The following is a 16,987-nucleotide window of genomic DNA, read 5'->3' on the forward strand; positions in this document are numbered from 1 at the left end:
AGCTTTGAAAGTAACAAATATGGTCAAAACGTAGTTCAGTGAATCAGGTTCTAAAACTAAACCTAATCCTTCATTCCATAATGAAAATGATGAAAACAGGTCATTTGCTTGATAAAAACGGTGTAAGCTAAAGCATTCATCACACAGTCCGTTTTAGTTGTTTTCTCCTTCGGCGAAAGCTTTGAAAGTAACAATAATGGTCAAAACGTAGTTGAGTGAATCAGGTTCTAAAACTAAACCTAATCCTTCATTCCATAATGAAAATGATGAAAACAGGTCATTTGCTTGATAAAAACGGTGTAAGCTAAAGCATTCATCACACAGTCCGTTTTAGTTGTTTTCTCCTTCGGCGAAAGCTTTGAAAGTAACAATAATGATCAAAACGTAGTTGAGTGAATCAGGTTCTAAAACTAAACCTAATCCTTCATTCCATAAAGATAATGATGAAAAAAGTTAATTTGCTTGATAGAAACAGTGTAAGCTAAAGCTTTCATCACACAGTCCGTTGTAGTTGTTTTCTCCTTCTGCAAAAGCTTTGAAAGTAACAAATATGGTCAAAACGTAGTTGAGTGAATCAGGTTCTAAAACTAAAACTAATCCTTCATTCCATAAAGACAATGATGAAAAAAAAAGGTAATTTGCTTGATAGAAACAGTGTAAGCTACAGCATTCTTCATACAGTCCGTTTTAGTTGTTTTCTCCTTCGGCAAAAGCTTTGAAAGTAACAATAATGGTCAAAACGTAGTTGAGTGAATCAGGTTCTAAAACTAAACCTAATCCTTCATTCCATAATGAGAATGATGAAAACAGGTCATTTGCTTGATAAAAACAGTGTAAGCTAAAGCATTCATCACACAGTCCGTTTCAGTTGTTTTCTCCTTCGGCAAAAGCTGTGAAAGTAACAAAATGGTCAAAACGTAGTTCAGTGAATCAGGTTCTAAAACTAAACCTAATCCTTCATTCCATAATGAGAATGATGAAAACAGGTCATTTGCTTGATAAAAACAGTGTAAGCTAAAGCATTCATCACACAGTCCGTTTTAGTTGTTTTCTCCTTCGGCGAAAGCTTTGAAAGTAACAATAATGGTCAAAACGTAGTTGAGTGAATCAGGTTCTAAAACTAAACCTAATCCTTCATTCCATAATAATAATGATGAAAAAAGGTAATTTGCTTGTTAGAAACAGTGTAAGCTACAGTATTCTTCATACAGTCCGTTTTAGTTGTTTTCTCCTTCAGCAAAAGCTTTGAAAGTAACAAATATGGTCAAAACGTAGTTCAGTGAATCAGGTTCTAAAACTAAACCTAATCCTTCATTCCATAATAATAATGATGAAAAAAGGTAATTTGCTTGATAGAAACAGTGTAAGCTAAAGCTTTCATCACACAGTCCGTTTCAGTTGTTTTCTCCTTCGGCAAAAGCTGTGAAAGTAACAAAATGGTCAAAACGTAGTTCAGTGAATCAGGTTCTAAAACTAAACCTAATCCTTCATTCCATAATGAGAATGATGAAAACAGGTCATTTGCTTGATAAAAACAGTGTAAGCTACAGCATTCATCACACAGTCCGTTTTAGTTGTTTTCTCCTTCTGCAAAAGCTTTGAAAGTAACAAATATGGTCAAAACGTAGTTGAGTGAATCAGGTTCTAAAACTAAACCTAATTCTTCATTCCATAATGATAATGATGAAAAAAAGAGGTAATTTGCTTGATAGAAACAGTGTAAGCTACAGCATTCTTCATACAGTCCGTTTTAGTTGTTTTCTCCTTCGGCAAAAGCTTTGAAAGTAACAAATATGGTCAAAACGTAGTTCAGTGAATCAGGTTCTAAAACTAAACCTAATCCTTCATTCCATAATAATAATGATGAAAAAAGGTAATTTGCTTGATAGAAACAGTGTAAGCTAAAGCTTTCATCACACAGTCCGTTTTAGTTGTTTTCTCCTTCAGCAAAAGCTTTGAAAGTAACAAATATGGTCAAAACGTAGTTCAGTGAATCAGGTTCTAAAACTAAACCTAATCCTTCATTCCATAATGAAAATGATGAAAACAGGTCATTTGCTTGATAGAAACAGTGTAAGCTAAAGCTTTCATCACACAGTCCGTTTTAGTTGTTTTCTCCTTCTGCAAAAGCTTTGAAAGTAACAAAATGGTCAAAACGTAGTTCAGTGAATCAGGTTCTAAAACTAAACCTAATCCTTCATTCCATAATGAGAATGATGAAAACAGGTCATTTGCTTGATAAAAACAGTGTAAGCTACAGCATTCATCACACAGTCCGTTTTAGTTGTTTTCTCCTTCGGCGAAAGCTTTGAAAGTAACAATAATGGTCAAAACGTAGTTGAGTGAATCAGGTTCTAAAACTAAACCTAATCCTTCATTCCATAATGAGAATGATGAAAACAGGTCATTTGCTTGATAAAAACAGTGTAAGCTACAGCATTCATCACACAGTCCGTTTTAGTTGTTTTCTCCTTCTGCAAAAGCTTTGAAAGTAACAAATATGGTCAAAACGTAGTTGAGTGAATCAGGTTCTAAAACTAAACCTAATTCTTCATTCCATAATGATAATGATGAAAAAAAAGGTAATTTGCTTGATAGAAACAGTGTAAGCTACAGCATTCTTCATACAGTCCGTTTTAGTTGTTTTCTCCTTCGGCAAAAGCTTTGAAAGTAACAATAATGGTCAAAACGTAGTTGAGTGATTTAGGTTCTAAAACTAAACCTAATCCTTCATTCCATAATGAGAATGATGAAAACAGGTCATTTGCTTGATAAAAACAGTGTAAGCTAAAGCATTCATCACACAGTCCGTTTCAGTTGTTTTCTCCTTCGGCAAAAGCTGTGAAAGTAACAAAATGGTCAAAACGTAGTTCAGTGAATCAGGTTCTAAAACTAAACCTAATCCTTCATTCCATAATGAGAATGATGAAAACAGGTCATTTGCTTGATAAAAACAGTGTAAGCTAAAGCATTCATCACACAGTCCGTTTTAGTTGTTTTCTCCTTCGGCGAAAGCTTTGAAAGTAACAATAATGGTCAAAACGTAGTTGAGTGAATCAGGTTCTAAAACTAAACCTAATCCTTCATTCCATAATAATAATGATGAAAAAAGGTAATTTGCTTGTTAGAAACAGTGTAAGCTACAGTATTCTTCATACAGTCCGTTTTAGTTGTTTTCTCCTTCGGCAAAAGCTTTGAAAGTAACAAATATGGTCAAAACGTAGTTCAGTGAATCAGGTTCTAAAACTAAACCTAATCCTTCATTCCATAATGAAAATGATGAAAACAGGTCATTTGCTTGATAAAAACGGTGTAAGCTAAAGCATTCATCACACAGTCCGTTTTAGTTGTTTTCTCCTTCGGCGAAAGCTTTGAAAGTAACAATAATGGTCAAAACGTAGTTGAGTGAATCAGGTTCTAAAACTAAACCTAATCCTTCATTCCATAATGAAAATGATGAAAACAGGTCATTTGCTTGATAAAAACAGTGTAAGCTAAAGCATTCATCCCACAGTCCGTTTTAGTTGTTTTCTCCTTCTGCAAAAGCTTTGAAAGTAACAAATATGGTCAAAACGTAGTTCAGTGAATCAGGTTCTAAAACTAAACCTAATCCTTCATTCCATAATGAAAATGATGAAAACAGGTCATTTGCTTGATAAAAACGGTGTAAGCTAAAGCATTCATCACACAGTCCGTTTTAGTTGTTTTCTCCTTCGGCGAAAGCTTTGAAAGTAACAATAATGGTCAAAACGTAGTTGAGTGAATCAGGTTCTAAAACTAAACCTAATCCTTCATTCCATAATGAAAATGATGAAAACAGGTCATTTGCTTGATAAAAAATGTGTAAGCTAAAGCTTTCATCACACCGTCCGTTTTAGTTGTTTTCTCCTTCTGCAAAAGCTTTGAAAGTAACAAATATGGTCAAAACGTAGTTGAGTGAATCAGGTTCTGAAACTAAACCTAATCCTTCATTCCATAATAATAATGATGAAAAAAGGTAATTTGCTTGTTAGAAACAGTGTAAGCTACAGTATTCTTCATACAGTCCGTTTTAGTTGTTTTCTCCTTCAGCAAAAGCTTTGAAAGTAACAAATATGGTCAAAACGTAGTTCAGTGAATCAGGTTCTAAAACTAAACCTAATCCTTCATTCCATAATAATAATGATGAAAAAAGGTAATTTGCTTGATAGAAACAGTGTAAGCTAAAGCTTTCATCACACAGTTCGTTTTAGTTGTTTTCTCCTTCAGCAAAAGCTTTGAAAGTAACAAATATGGTCAAAACGTAGTTCAGTGAATCAGGTTCTAAAACTAAACCTAATCCTTCATTCCATAATAATAATGATGAAAAAAGGTAATTTGCTTGATAGAAACAGTGTAAGCTAAAGCTTTCATCACACAGTCCGTTTTAGTTGTTTTCTACTTCTGCAAAAGCTTTGAAAGTAACAAATATGGTCAAAACGTAGTTCAGTGAATCAGGTTCTAAAACTAAACCTAATCCTTCATTCCATAATGAAAATGATGAAAACAGGTCATTTGCTTGATAAAAACGGTGTAAGCTAAAGCATTCATCACACAGTCCGTTTTAGTTGTTTTCTCCTTCGGCGAAAGCTTTGAAAGTAACAATAATGATCAAAACGTAGTTGAGTGAATCAGGTTCTAAAACTAAACCTAATCCTTCATTCCATAAAGATAATGATGAAAAAAGTTAATTTGCTTGATAGAAACAGTGTAAGCTAAAGCTTTCATCACACAGTCCGTTGTAGTTGTTTTCTCCTTCTGCAAAAGCTTTGAAAGTAACAAATATGGTCAAAACGTAGTTGAGTGAATCAGGTTCTAAAACTAAACCTAATCCTTCATTCCATAATGATAATGATGAAAAAAAAGGTAATTTGCTTGATAGAAACAGTGTAAGCTAAAACATTCATCACACAGTCCATTTTAGTTGTTTTCTCCTTCGGCAAAAGCTTTGAAAGTAACAATAATGGTCAAAACGTAGTTGAGTGAATCAGGTTCTAAAACTAAACCTAATCCTTCATTCCATAATGAGAATGATAAAAACAGGTCATTTGCTTGATAAAAACAGTGTAAGCTAAAGCATTCATCACACAGTCCGTTTTAGTTGTTTTCTCCTTCGGCGAAAGCTTTGAAAGTAACAACAATGGTCAAAACGTAGTTCAGTGAATCAGGTTCTAAAACTAAACCTAATCCTTCATTCCATAATGAGAATGATGAAAACAGGTCATTTGCTTGATAAAAACAGTGTAAGCTACAGCATTCATCACACAGTCCGTTTTAGTTGTTTTCTCCTTCTGCAAAAGCTTTGAAAGTAACAAATATGGTCAAAACGTAGTTGAGTGAATCAGGTTCTAAAACTAAACCTAATTCTTCATTCCATAATGATAATGATGAAAAAAAAAGGTAATTTGCTTGATAGAAACAGTGTAAGCTACAGCATTCTTCATACAGTCCGTTTTAGTTGTTTTCTCCTTCGGCAAAAGCTTTGAAAGTAACAATAATGGTCAAAACGTAGTTGAGTGAATCAGGTTCTAAAACTAAACCTAATCCTTCATTCCATAATAATAATGATGAAAAAAGGTAATTTGCTTGTTAGAAACAGTGTAAGCTACAGTATTCTTCATACAGTCCGTTTTAGTTGTTTTCTCCTTCTGCAAAAGCTTTGAAAGTAACAAATATGGTCAAAACGTAGTTGAGTGAATCAGGTTCTAAAACTAAACCTAATCCTTCATTCCATAATAATAATGATGAAAAAATGTAATTTGCTTGTTAGAAACAGTGTAAGCTACAGTATTCTTCATACAGTCCGTTTTAGTTGTTTTCTCCTTCAGCAAAAGCTTTGAAAGTAACAAATATGGTCAAAACGTAGTTCAGTGAATCAGGTTCTAAAACTAAACCTAATCCTTCATTCCATAATAATAATGATGAAAAAAGGTAATTTGCTTGATAGAAACAGTGTAAGCTAAAGCTTTCATCACACAGTCCGTTTTAGTTGTTTTCTACTTCTGCAAAAGCTTTGAAAGTAACAAATATGGTCAAAACGTAGTTCAGTGAATCAGGTTCTAAAACTAAACCTAATCCTTCATTCCATAATGAAAATGATGAAAACAGGTCATTTGCTTGATAAAAACGGTGTAAGCTAAAGCATTCATCACACAGTCCGTTTTAGTTGTTTTCTCCTTCGGCGAAAGCTTTGAAAGTAACAATAATGATCAAAACGTAGTTGAGTGAATCAGGTTCTAAAACTAAACCTAATCCTTCATTCCATAAAGATAATGATGAAAAAAGTTAATTTGCTTGATAGAAACAGTGTAAGCTAAAGCTTTCATCACACAGTCCGTTGTAGTTGTTTTCTCCTTCTGCAAAAGCTTTGAAAGTAACAAATATGGTCAAAACGTAGTTGAGTGAATCAGGTTCTAAAACTAAACCTAATCCTTCATTCCATAATGATAATGATGAAAAAAAAGGTAATTTGCTTGATAGAAACAGTGTAAGCTAAAACATTCATCACACAGTCCATTTTAGTTGTTTTCTCCTTCGGCAAAAGCTTTGAAAGTAACAATAATGGTCAAAACGTAGTTGAGTGAATCAGGTTCTAAAACTAAACCTAATCCTTCATTCCATAATGAGAATGATAAAAACAGGTCATTTGCTTGATAAAAACAGTGTAAGCTAAAGCATTCATCACACAGTCCGTTTTAGTTGTTTTCTCCTTCGGCGAAAGCTTTGAAAGTAACAACAATGGTCAAAACGTAGTTCAGTGAATCAGGTTCTAAAACTAAACCTAATCCTTCATTCCATAATGAGAATGATGAAAACAGGTCATTTGCTTGATAAAAACAGTGTAAGCTACAGCATTCATCACACAGTCCGTTTTAGTTGTTTTCTCCTTCTGCAAAAGCTTTGAAAGTAACAAATATGGTCAAAACGTAGTTGAGTGAATCAGGTTCTAAAACTAAACCTAATTCTTCATTCCATAATGATAATGATGAAAACAGGTAATTTGCTTGATAGAAACAGTGTAAGCTACAGCATTCTTCATACAGTCCGTTTTAGTTGTTTTCTCCTTCGGCAAAAGCTTTGAAAGTAACAATAATGGTCAAAACGTAGTTGAGTGAATCAGGTTCTAAAACTAAACCTAATCCTTCATTCCATAATAATAATGATGAAAAAAGGTAATTTGCTTGTTAGAAACAGTGTAAGCTACAGTATTCTTCATACAGTCCGTTTTAGTTGTTTTCTCCTTCTGCAAAAGCTTTGAAAGTAACAAATATGGTCAAAACGTAGTTGAGTGAATCAGGTTCTAAAACTAAACCTAATCCTTCATTCCATAATAATAATGATGAAAAAATGTAATTTGCTTGTTAGAAACAGTGTAAGCTACAGTATTCTTCATACAGTCCGTTTTAGTTGTTTTCTCCTTCAGCAAAAGCTTTGAAAGTAACAAATATGGTCAAAACGTAGTTCAGTGAATCAGGTTCTAAAACTAAACCTAATCCTTCATTCCATAATAATAATGATGAAAAAAGGTAATTTGCTTGATAGAAACAGTGTAAGCTAAAGCTTTCATCACACAGTCCGTTTTAGTTGTTTTCTACTTCTGCAAAAGCTTTGAAAGTAACAAATATGGTCAAAACGTAGTTCAGTGAATCAGCTTCTAAAACTAAACCTAATCCTTCATTCCATAATAATAATGATGAAAAAAGGTAATTTGCTTGTTAGAAACAGTGTAGAAACAGTGTAAGCTACAATATTCTTCATACAGTCCGTTTTAGTTGTTTTCTCCTTCTGCAAAAGCTTTGAAAGTAACAAATATGGTCAAAACGTAGTTCAGTGAATCAGGTTCTAAAACTAAACCTAATCCTTCATTCCATAATAATAATGATGAAAAAAGGTAATTTGCTTGATAGAAACAGTGTAAGCTAAAGCTTTCATCACACAGTCCGTTTTAGTTGTTTTCTACTTCTGCAAAAGCTTTGAAAGTAACAATAATGATCAAAACGTAGTTGAGTGAATCAGGTTCTAAAACTAAACCTAATCCTTCATTCCATAAAGATAATGATGAAAAAAGTTAATTTGCTTGATAGAAACAGTGTAAGCTAAAGCTTTCATCACACAGTCCGTTGTAGTTGTTTTCTCCTTCTGCAAAAGCTTTGAAAGTAACAAATATGGTCAAAACGTAGTTGAGTGAATCAGGTTCTAAAACTAAAACTAATCCTTCATTCCATAAAGACAATGATGAAAAAAAAAGGTAATTTGCTTGATAGAAACAGTGTAAGCTACAGCATTCTTCATACAGTCCGTTTTAGTTGTTTTCTCCTTCGGCAAAAGCTTTGAAAGTAACAATAATGGTCAAAACGTAGTTGAGTGAATCAGGTTCTAAAACTAAACCTAATCCTTCATTCCATAATGAGAATGATGAAAACAGGTCATTTGCTTGATAAAAACAGTGTAAGCTAAAGCATTCATCACACAGTCCGTTTCAGTTGTTTTCTCCTTCGGCAAAAGCTGTGAAAGTAACAAAATGGTCAAAACGTAGTTCAGTGAATCAGGTTCTAAAACTAAACCTAATCCTTCATTCCATAATGAGAATGATGAAAACAGGTCATTTGCTTGATAAAAACAGTGTAAGCTAAAGCATTCATCACACAGTCCGTTTTAGTTGTTTTCTCCTTCGGCGAAAGCTTTGAAAGTAACAATAATGGTCAAAACGTAGTTGAGTGAATCAGGTTCTAAAACTAAACCTAATCCTTCATTCCATAATAATAATGATGAAAAAAGGTAATTTGCTTGTTAGAAACAGTGTAAGCTACAGTATTCTTCATACAGTCCGTTTTAGTTGTTTTCTCCTTCGGCAAAAGCTTTGAAAGTAACAAATATGGTCAAAACGTAGTTCAGTGAATCAGGTTCTAAAACTAAACCTAATCCTTCATTCGATAAAGATAATGATGAAAACAGGTCATTTGCTTGATAGAAACAGTGTAAGCTAAAGCTTTCATCACACCGTCCGTTTTAGTTGTTTTCTCCTTCTGCAAAAGCTTTGAAAGTAACAAATATGGTCAAAACGTAGTTCAGTGAATCAGGTTCTAAAACTAAACCTAATCCTTCATTCCATAAAGATAATGAGGAAAACAGGTCATTTGCTTGATAGAAACAGTGTAAGCTAAAGCTTTCATGACAACGTCCGTTTTAGTTGTTTTCTCCTTCTGCAAAAGCTTTGAAAGTAACAAATATGGTCAAAACGTAGTTGAGTGAATCAGGTTCTAAAACTAAACCTAATCCTTCATTCCATAATAATAATGATGAAAAAAGGTAATTTGCTTGTTAGAAACAGTGTAAGCTACAGTATTCTTCATACAGTCCGTTTTAGTTGTTTTCTCCTTCTGCAAAAGCTTTGAAAGTAACAAATATGGTCAAAACGTAGTTGAGTGAATCAGGTTCTAAAACTAAACCTAATCCTTCATTCCATAATAATAATGATGAAAAAATGTAATTTGCTTGTTAGAAACAGTGTAAGCTACAGTATTCTTCATACAGTCCGTTTTAGTTGTTTTCTCCTTCAGCAAAAGCTTTGAAAGTAACAAATATGGTCAAAACGTAGTTCAGTGAATCAGGTTCTAAAACTAAACCTAATCCTTCATTCCATAATAATAATGATGAAAAAAGGTAATTTGCTTGATAGAAACAGTGTAAGCTAAAGCTTTCATCACACAGTCCGTTTTAGTTGTTTTCTACTTCTGCAAAAGCTTTGAAAGTAACAAATATGGTCAAAACGTAGTTCAGTGAATCAGCTTCTAAAACTAAACCTAATCCTTCATTCCATAATAATAATGATGAAAAAAGGTAATTTGCTTGTTAGAAACAGTGTAAGCTACAATATTCTTCATACAGTCCGTTTTAGTTGTTTTCTCCTTCTGCAAAAGCTTTGAAAGTAACAAATATGGTCAAAACGTAGTTCAGTGAATCAGGTTCTGAAACTAAACCTAATCCTTCATTCCATAATAATAATGATGAAAAAAGGTAATTTGCTTGTTAGAAACAGTGTAAGCTACAGTATTCTTCATACAGTCCGTTTTAGTTGTTTTCTCCTTCAGCAAAAGCTTTGAAAGTAACAAATATGGTCAAAACGTAGTTCAGTGAATCAGGTTCTAAAACTAAACCTAATCCTTCATTCCATAATGAAAATGATGAAAACAGGTCATTTGCTTGATAAAAACGGTGTAAGCTAAAGCATTCATCACACAGTCCGTTTTAGTTGTTTTCTCCTTCGGCGAAAGCTTTGAAAGTAACAATAATGGTCAAAACGTAGTTGAGTGAATCAGGTTCTAAAACTAAACCTAATCCTTCATTCCATAATGAAAATGATGAAAACAGGTCATTTGCTTGATAAAAAATGTGTAAGCTAAAGCTTTCATCACACCGTCCGTTTTAGTTGTTTTCTCCTTCTGCAAAAGCTTTGAAAGTAACAAATATGGTCAAAACGTAGTTGAGTGAATCAGGTTCTGAAACTAAACCTAATCCTTCATTCCATAATAATAATGATGAAAAAAGGTAATTTGCTTGTTAGAAACAGTGTAAGCTACAGTATTCTTCATACAGTCCGTTTTAGTTGTTTTCTCCTTCAGCAAAAGCTTTGAAAGTAACAAATATGGTCAAAACGTAGTTCAGTGAATCAGGTTCTAAAACTAAACCTAATCCTTCATTCCATAATAATAATGATGAAAAAAGGTAATTTGCTTGATAGAAACAGTGTAAGCTAAAGCTTTCATCACACAGTCCGTTTAAGTTGTTTTCTCCTTCAGCAAAAGCTTTGAAAGTAACAAATATGGTCAAAACGTAGTTCAGTGAATCAGGTTCTAAAACTAAACCTAATCCTTCATTCCATAATAATAATGATGAAAAAAGGTAATTTGCTTGATAGAAACAGTGTAAGCTAAAGCTTTCATCACACAGTCCGTTTTAGTTGTTTTCTACTTCTGCAAAAGCTTTGAAAGTAACAAATATGGTCAAAACGTAGTTCAGTGAATCAGGTTCTAAAACTAAACCTAATCCTTCATTCCATAATGAAAATGATGAAAACAGGTCATTTGCTTGATAAAAACGGTGTAAGCTAAAGCATTCATCACACAGTCCGTTTTAGTTGTTTTCTCCTTCGGCGAAAGCTTTGAAAGTAACAATAATGATCAAAACGTAGTTGAGTGAATCAGGTTCTAAAACTAAACCTAATCCTTCATTCCATAAAGATAATGATGAAAAAAGTTAATTTGCTTGATAGAAACAGTGTAAGCTAAAGCTTTCATCACACAGTCCGTTGTAGTTGTTTTCTCCTTCTGCAAAAGCTTTGAAAGTAACAAATATGGTCAAAACGTAGTTGAGTGAATCAGGTTCTAAAACTAAACCTAATCCTTCATTCCATAATGATAATGATGAAAAAAAAGGTAATTTGCTTGATAGAAACAGTGTAAGCTAAAACATTCATCACACAGTCCATTTTAGTTGTTTTCTCCTTCGGCAAAAGCTTTGAAAGTAACAATAATGGTCAAAACGTAGTTGAGTGAATCAGGTTCTAAAACTAAACCTAATCCTTCATTCCATAATGAGAATGATAAAAACAGGTCATTTGCTTGATAAAAACAGTGTAAGCTAAAGCATTCATCACACAGTCCGTTTTAGTTGTTTTCTCCTTCGGCGAAAGCTTTGAAAGTAACAACAATGGTCAAAACGTAGTTCAGTGAATCAGGTTCTAAAACTAAACCTAATCCTTCATTCCATAATGAGAATGATGAAAACAGGTCATTTGCTTGATAAAAACAGTGTAAGCTACAGCATTCATCACACAGTCCGTTTTAGTTGTTTTCTCCTTCTGCAAAAGCTTTGAAAGTAACAAATATGGTCAAAACGTAGTTGAGTGAATCAGGTTCTAAAACTAAACCTAATTCTTCATTCCATAATGATAATGATGAAAAAAAAAGGTAATTTGCTTGATAGAAACAGTGTAAGCTACAGCATTCTTCATACAGTCCGTTTTAGTTGTTTTCTCCTTCGGCAAAAGCTTTGAAAGTAACAATAATGGTCAAAACGTAGTTGAGTGAATCAGGTTCTAAAACTAAACCTAATCCTTCATTCCATAATGATAATGATGAAAAAAAAGGTCATTTGTTGTTAGAAACAGTGTAAGCTAAAGCTTTCATCACACAGTCCGTTTCAGTTGTTTTTTCTTTCGGCAAAAGCTGTGAAAGTAACAAAATGGTCAAAACGTAGTTCAGTGAATCAGGTTCTAAAACTAAACCTAATCCTTCATTCCATAATAATAATGATGAAAAAAGGTAATTTGCTTGATAGAAACAGTGTAAGCTAAAGCTTTCATCACACAGTCCGTTTTAGTTGTTTTCTCCTTCAGCAAAAGCTTTGAAAGTAACAAATATGGTCAAAACGTAGTTCAGTGAATCAGGTTCTAAAACTAAACCTAATCCTTCATTCCATAATAATAATGATGAAAAAAGGTAATTTGCTTGATAGAAACAGTGTAAGCTAAAGCTTTCATCACACAGTCCGTTTTAGTTGTTTTCTACTTCTGCAAAAGCTTTGAAAGTAACAAATATGGTCAAAACGTAGTTCAGTGAATCAGGTTCTAAAACTAAACCTAATCCTTCATTCCATAATGAAAATGATGAAAACAGGTCATTTGCTTGATAAAAAATGTGTAAGCTAAAGCTTTCATCACACCGTCCGTTTTAGTTGTTTTCTCCTTCTGCAAAAGCTTTGAAAGTAACAAATATGGTCAAAACGTAGTTGAGTGAATCAGGTTCTGAAACTAAACCTAATCCTTCATTCCATAATAATAATGATGAAAAAAGGTAATTTGCTTGTTAGAAACAGTGTAAGCTACAGTATTCTTCATACAGTCCGTTTTAGTTGTTTTCTCCTTCAGCAAAAGCTTTGAAAGTAACAAATATGGTCAAAACGTAGTTCAGTGAATCAGGTTCTAAAACTAAACCTAATCCTTCATTCCATAATAATAATGATGAAAAAAGGTAATTTGCTTGTTAGAAACAGTGTAAGCTACAGTATTCTTCATACAGTCCGTTTTAGTTGTTTTCTCCTTCAGCAAAAGCTTTGAAAGTAACAAATATGGTCAAAACGTAGTTCAGTGAATCAGGTTCTAAAACTAAACCTAATCCTTCATTCCATAATAATAATGATGAAAAAAGGTAATTTGCTTGATAGAAACAGTGTAAGCTAAAGCTTTCATCACACAGTCCGTTTTAGTTGTTTTCTACTTCTGCAAAAGCTTTGAAAGTAACAATAATGATCAAAACGTAGTTGAGTGAATCAGGTTCTAAAACTAAACCTAATCCTTCATTCCATAAAGATAATGATGAAAAAAGTTAATTTGCTTGATAGAAACAGTGTAAGCTAAAGCTTTCATCACACAGTCCGTTTTAGTTGTTTTCTCCTTCTGCAAAAGCTTTGAAAGTAACAAATATGGTCAAAACGTAGTTCAGTGAATCAGGTTCTAAAACTAAACCTAATCCTTCATTCCATAATGAGAATGATAAAAACAGGTCATTTGCTTGATAAAAACAGTGTAAGCTAAAGCATTCATCACACAGTCCGTTTTAGTTGTTTTCTCCTTCGGCAAAAGCTTTGAAAGTAACAAATATGGTCAAAACGTAGTTGAGTGAATCAGGTTCTAAAACTAAACCTAACCCTTCATTCCATAAAGATAATGATGAAAACAGGTCATTTGCTTGATAGAAACAGTGTAAGCTAAAGCTTTCATCACACAGTCCGTTTTAGTTGTTTTCTCCTTCTGCAAAAGCTTTGAAAGTAACAAATATGGTCAAAACGTAGTTGAGTGAATCAGCTTCTAAAACTAAACCTAATCCTTCATTCCATAATAATAATGATGAAAAAAGGTAATTTGCTTGTTAGAAACAGTGTAAGCTACAATATTCTTCATACAGTCCGTTTTAGTTGTTTTCTCCTTCGGCAAAAGCTTTGAAAGTAACAATAATGGTCAAAACCTAGTTGAGTGAATCAGGTTCTAAAACTAAACCTAACCCTTCATTCCATAAAGATAATGATGAAAACAGGTCATTTGCTTGATAAAAACAGTGTAAGCTAAAGCATTCATCACACAGTCCGTTTTAGTTTTTTTCTCCTTCGGCGAAAGCTTTGAAAGTAACAATAATGGTCAAAACGTAGTTGAGTGAATCAGGTTCTAAAACTAAACCTAATCCTTCATTCCATAATAATAATGATGAAAAAAGGTAATTTGCTTGTTAGAAACAGTGTAAGCTACAGTATTCTTCATACAGTCCGTTTTAGTTGTTTTCTCCTTCGGCGAAAGTTTTGAAAGTAACAATAATGGTCAAAACGTAGTTGAGTGAATCAGGTTCTAAAACTAAACCTAACCCTTCATTCCATAAAGATAATGATGAAAAAAAAGGTCATTTGTTGTTAGAAACAGTGTAAGCTAAAGCTTTCATCACACAGTCCGTTTTAGTTGTTTTCTCCTTCTGCAAAAGCTTTGAAAGTAACAATAATGGTCAAAACGTAGTTGAGTGAATCAGGTTCTAAAACTAAACCTAACCCTTCATTCCATAATGAGAATGATAAAAACAGGTCATTTGCTTGATAAAAACAGTGTAAGCTAAAGCATTCATCACACAGTCCGTTTTAGTTGTTTTCTCCTTCGGCGAAAGCTTTGAAAGTAACAATAATGGTCAAAACGTAGTTGAGTGAATCAGGTTCTAAAACTAAACCTAACCCTTCATTCCATAAAGATAATGATGAAAACAGGTCATTTGCTTGATAGAAACAGTGTAAGCTAAAGCTTTCATCACACAGTCCGTTTTAGTTGTTTTCTCCTTCTGTAAAAAGCTTTGAAAGTAACAAATATGGTCAAAACGTAGTTGAGTGAATCAGGTTCTAAAACTAAAACTAATCCTTCATTCCATAAAGACAATGATGAAAACAGGTAATTTGCTTGATAGAAACAGTGTAAGCTAAAGCTTTCATCACACAGTCCGTTTTAGTTGTTTTCTCCTTCTGCAAAAGCTTTGAAAGTAACAATAATGGTCAAAACGTAGTTGAGTGAATGAGGTTCTAAAACTAAAACTAATCCTTCATTCCATAAAGACAATGATGAAAACAGGTCATTTGCTTGATAGAAACAGTGTAAGCTAAAGCTTTCATCACACAGTCCGTTTTAGTTGTTTTCTCCTTCTGCAAAAGCTTTGAAAGTAACAAATATGGTCAAAACGTAGTTCAGTGAATCAGGTTCTAAAACTAAACCTAATCCTTCATTCCATAAAGACAATGATGAAAACAGGTCATTTGCTTGGTAGAAACAGTGTAAGCTAAAGCTTTCATCACACAGTCCGTTGTAGTTGTTTTCTCCTTCTGCAAAAGCTTTGAAAGTAACAAATATGGTCAAAACGTAGTTGAGTGAATCAGGTTCTAAAACTAAACCTAATCCTTCATTCCATAATGAAAATGATGAAAACAGGTCATTTGCTTGATAGAAACAGTGTAAGCTAAAGCATTCATCACACAGTCCGTTTTAGTTGTTTTCTCCTTCTACAAAAGCTTTGAAAGTAACAAATATGGTCAAAACGTAGTTCAGTGAATCAGGTTCTAAAACTAAACCTAATCCTTCATTCCATAATAATAATGATGAAAACAGGTCATTTGCTTGATAGAAACAGTGTAAGCTAAAGCTTTCATCACACAGTCCGTTTTAGTTGTTTTCTCCTTCTGCAAAAGCTTTGAAAGTAACAAATATGGTCAAAACGTAGTTCAGTGAATCAGGTTCTAAAACTAAACCTAATCCTTCATTCCATAATAATAATGATGAAAACAGGTCATTTGCTTGATAGAAACAGTGTAAGCTAAAGCATTCATCACACAGTCCGTTTTAGTTGTTTTCTCCTTCGGCAAAAGCTTTGAAAGTAACAAATATGGTCAAAACGTAGTTGAGTGAATCAGGTTCTAAAACTAAACCTAACCCTTCATTCCATAAAGATAATGATGAAAACAGGTCATTTGCTTGATAGAAACAGTGTAAGCTAAAGCTTTCATCACACAGTCCGTTTTAGTTGTTTTCTCCTTCTGCAAAAGCTTTGAAAGTAACAAATATGGTCAAAACGTAGTTGAGTGAATCAGCTTCTAAAACTAAACCTAATCCTTCATTCCATAATAATAATGATGAAAAAAGGTAATTTGCTTGTTAGAAACAGTGTAAGCTACAATATTCTTCATACAGTCCGTTTTAGTTGTTTTCTCCTTCGGCAAAAGCTTTGAAAGTAACAATAATGGTCAAAACCTAGTTGAGTGAATCAGGTTCTAAAACTAAACCTAACCCTTCATTCCATAAAGATAATGATGAAAACAGGTCATTTGCTTGATAGAAACAGTGTAAGCTACAGTATTCTTCATACAGTCCTTTTTAGTTGTTTTCTCCTTCGGCAAAAGCTTTGAAAGTAACAATAATGGTCAAAACCTAGTTGAGTGAATCAGGTTCTAAAACTAAACCTAATCCTTCATTCCATAAAGACAATGATGAAAACAGGTCATTTGCTTGATAGAACAGTGTAAGCTAAAGCTTTCATCACACAGTCCGTTGTAGTTGTTTTCTCCTTCTGTAAAAAGCTTTGAAAGTAACAATAATGGTCAAAACGTAGTTGAGTGAATCAGGTTCTAAAACTAAACCTAATCCTTCATTCCATAATGAGAATGATGAAAACAGGTCATTTGCTTGATAAAAACAGTGTAAGCTAAAGCATTCATCACACAGTCCGTTTCAGTTGTTTTCTCCTTCGGCAAAAGCTGTGAAAGTAACAAAATGGTCAAAACGTAGTTCAGTGAATCAGGTTCTAAAACTAAACCTAATCCTTCATTCCATAATGAGAATGATGAAAACAGGTCATTTGCTTGATAAAAACAGTGTAAGCTAAAGCATTCATCA

Source organism: Pungitius pungitius, chromosome 8 (genome assembly GCF_949316345.1).
Source record: "Pungitius pungitius chromosome 8, fPunPun2.1, whole genome shotgun sequence".
Classification (NCBI taxonomy): Eukaryota; Metazoa; Chordata; class Actinopteri; order Perciformes; family Gasterosteidae; genus Pungitius; species Pungitius pungitius.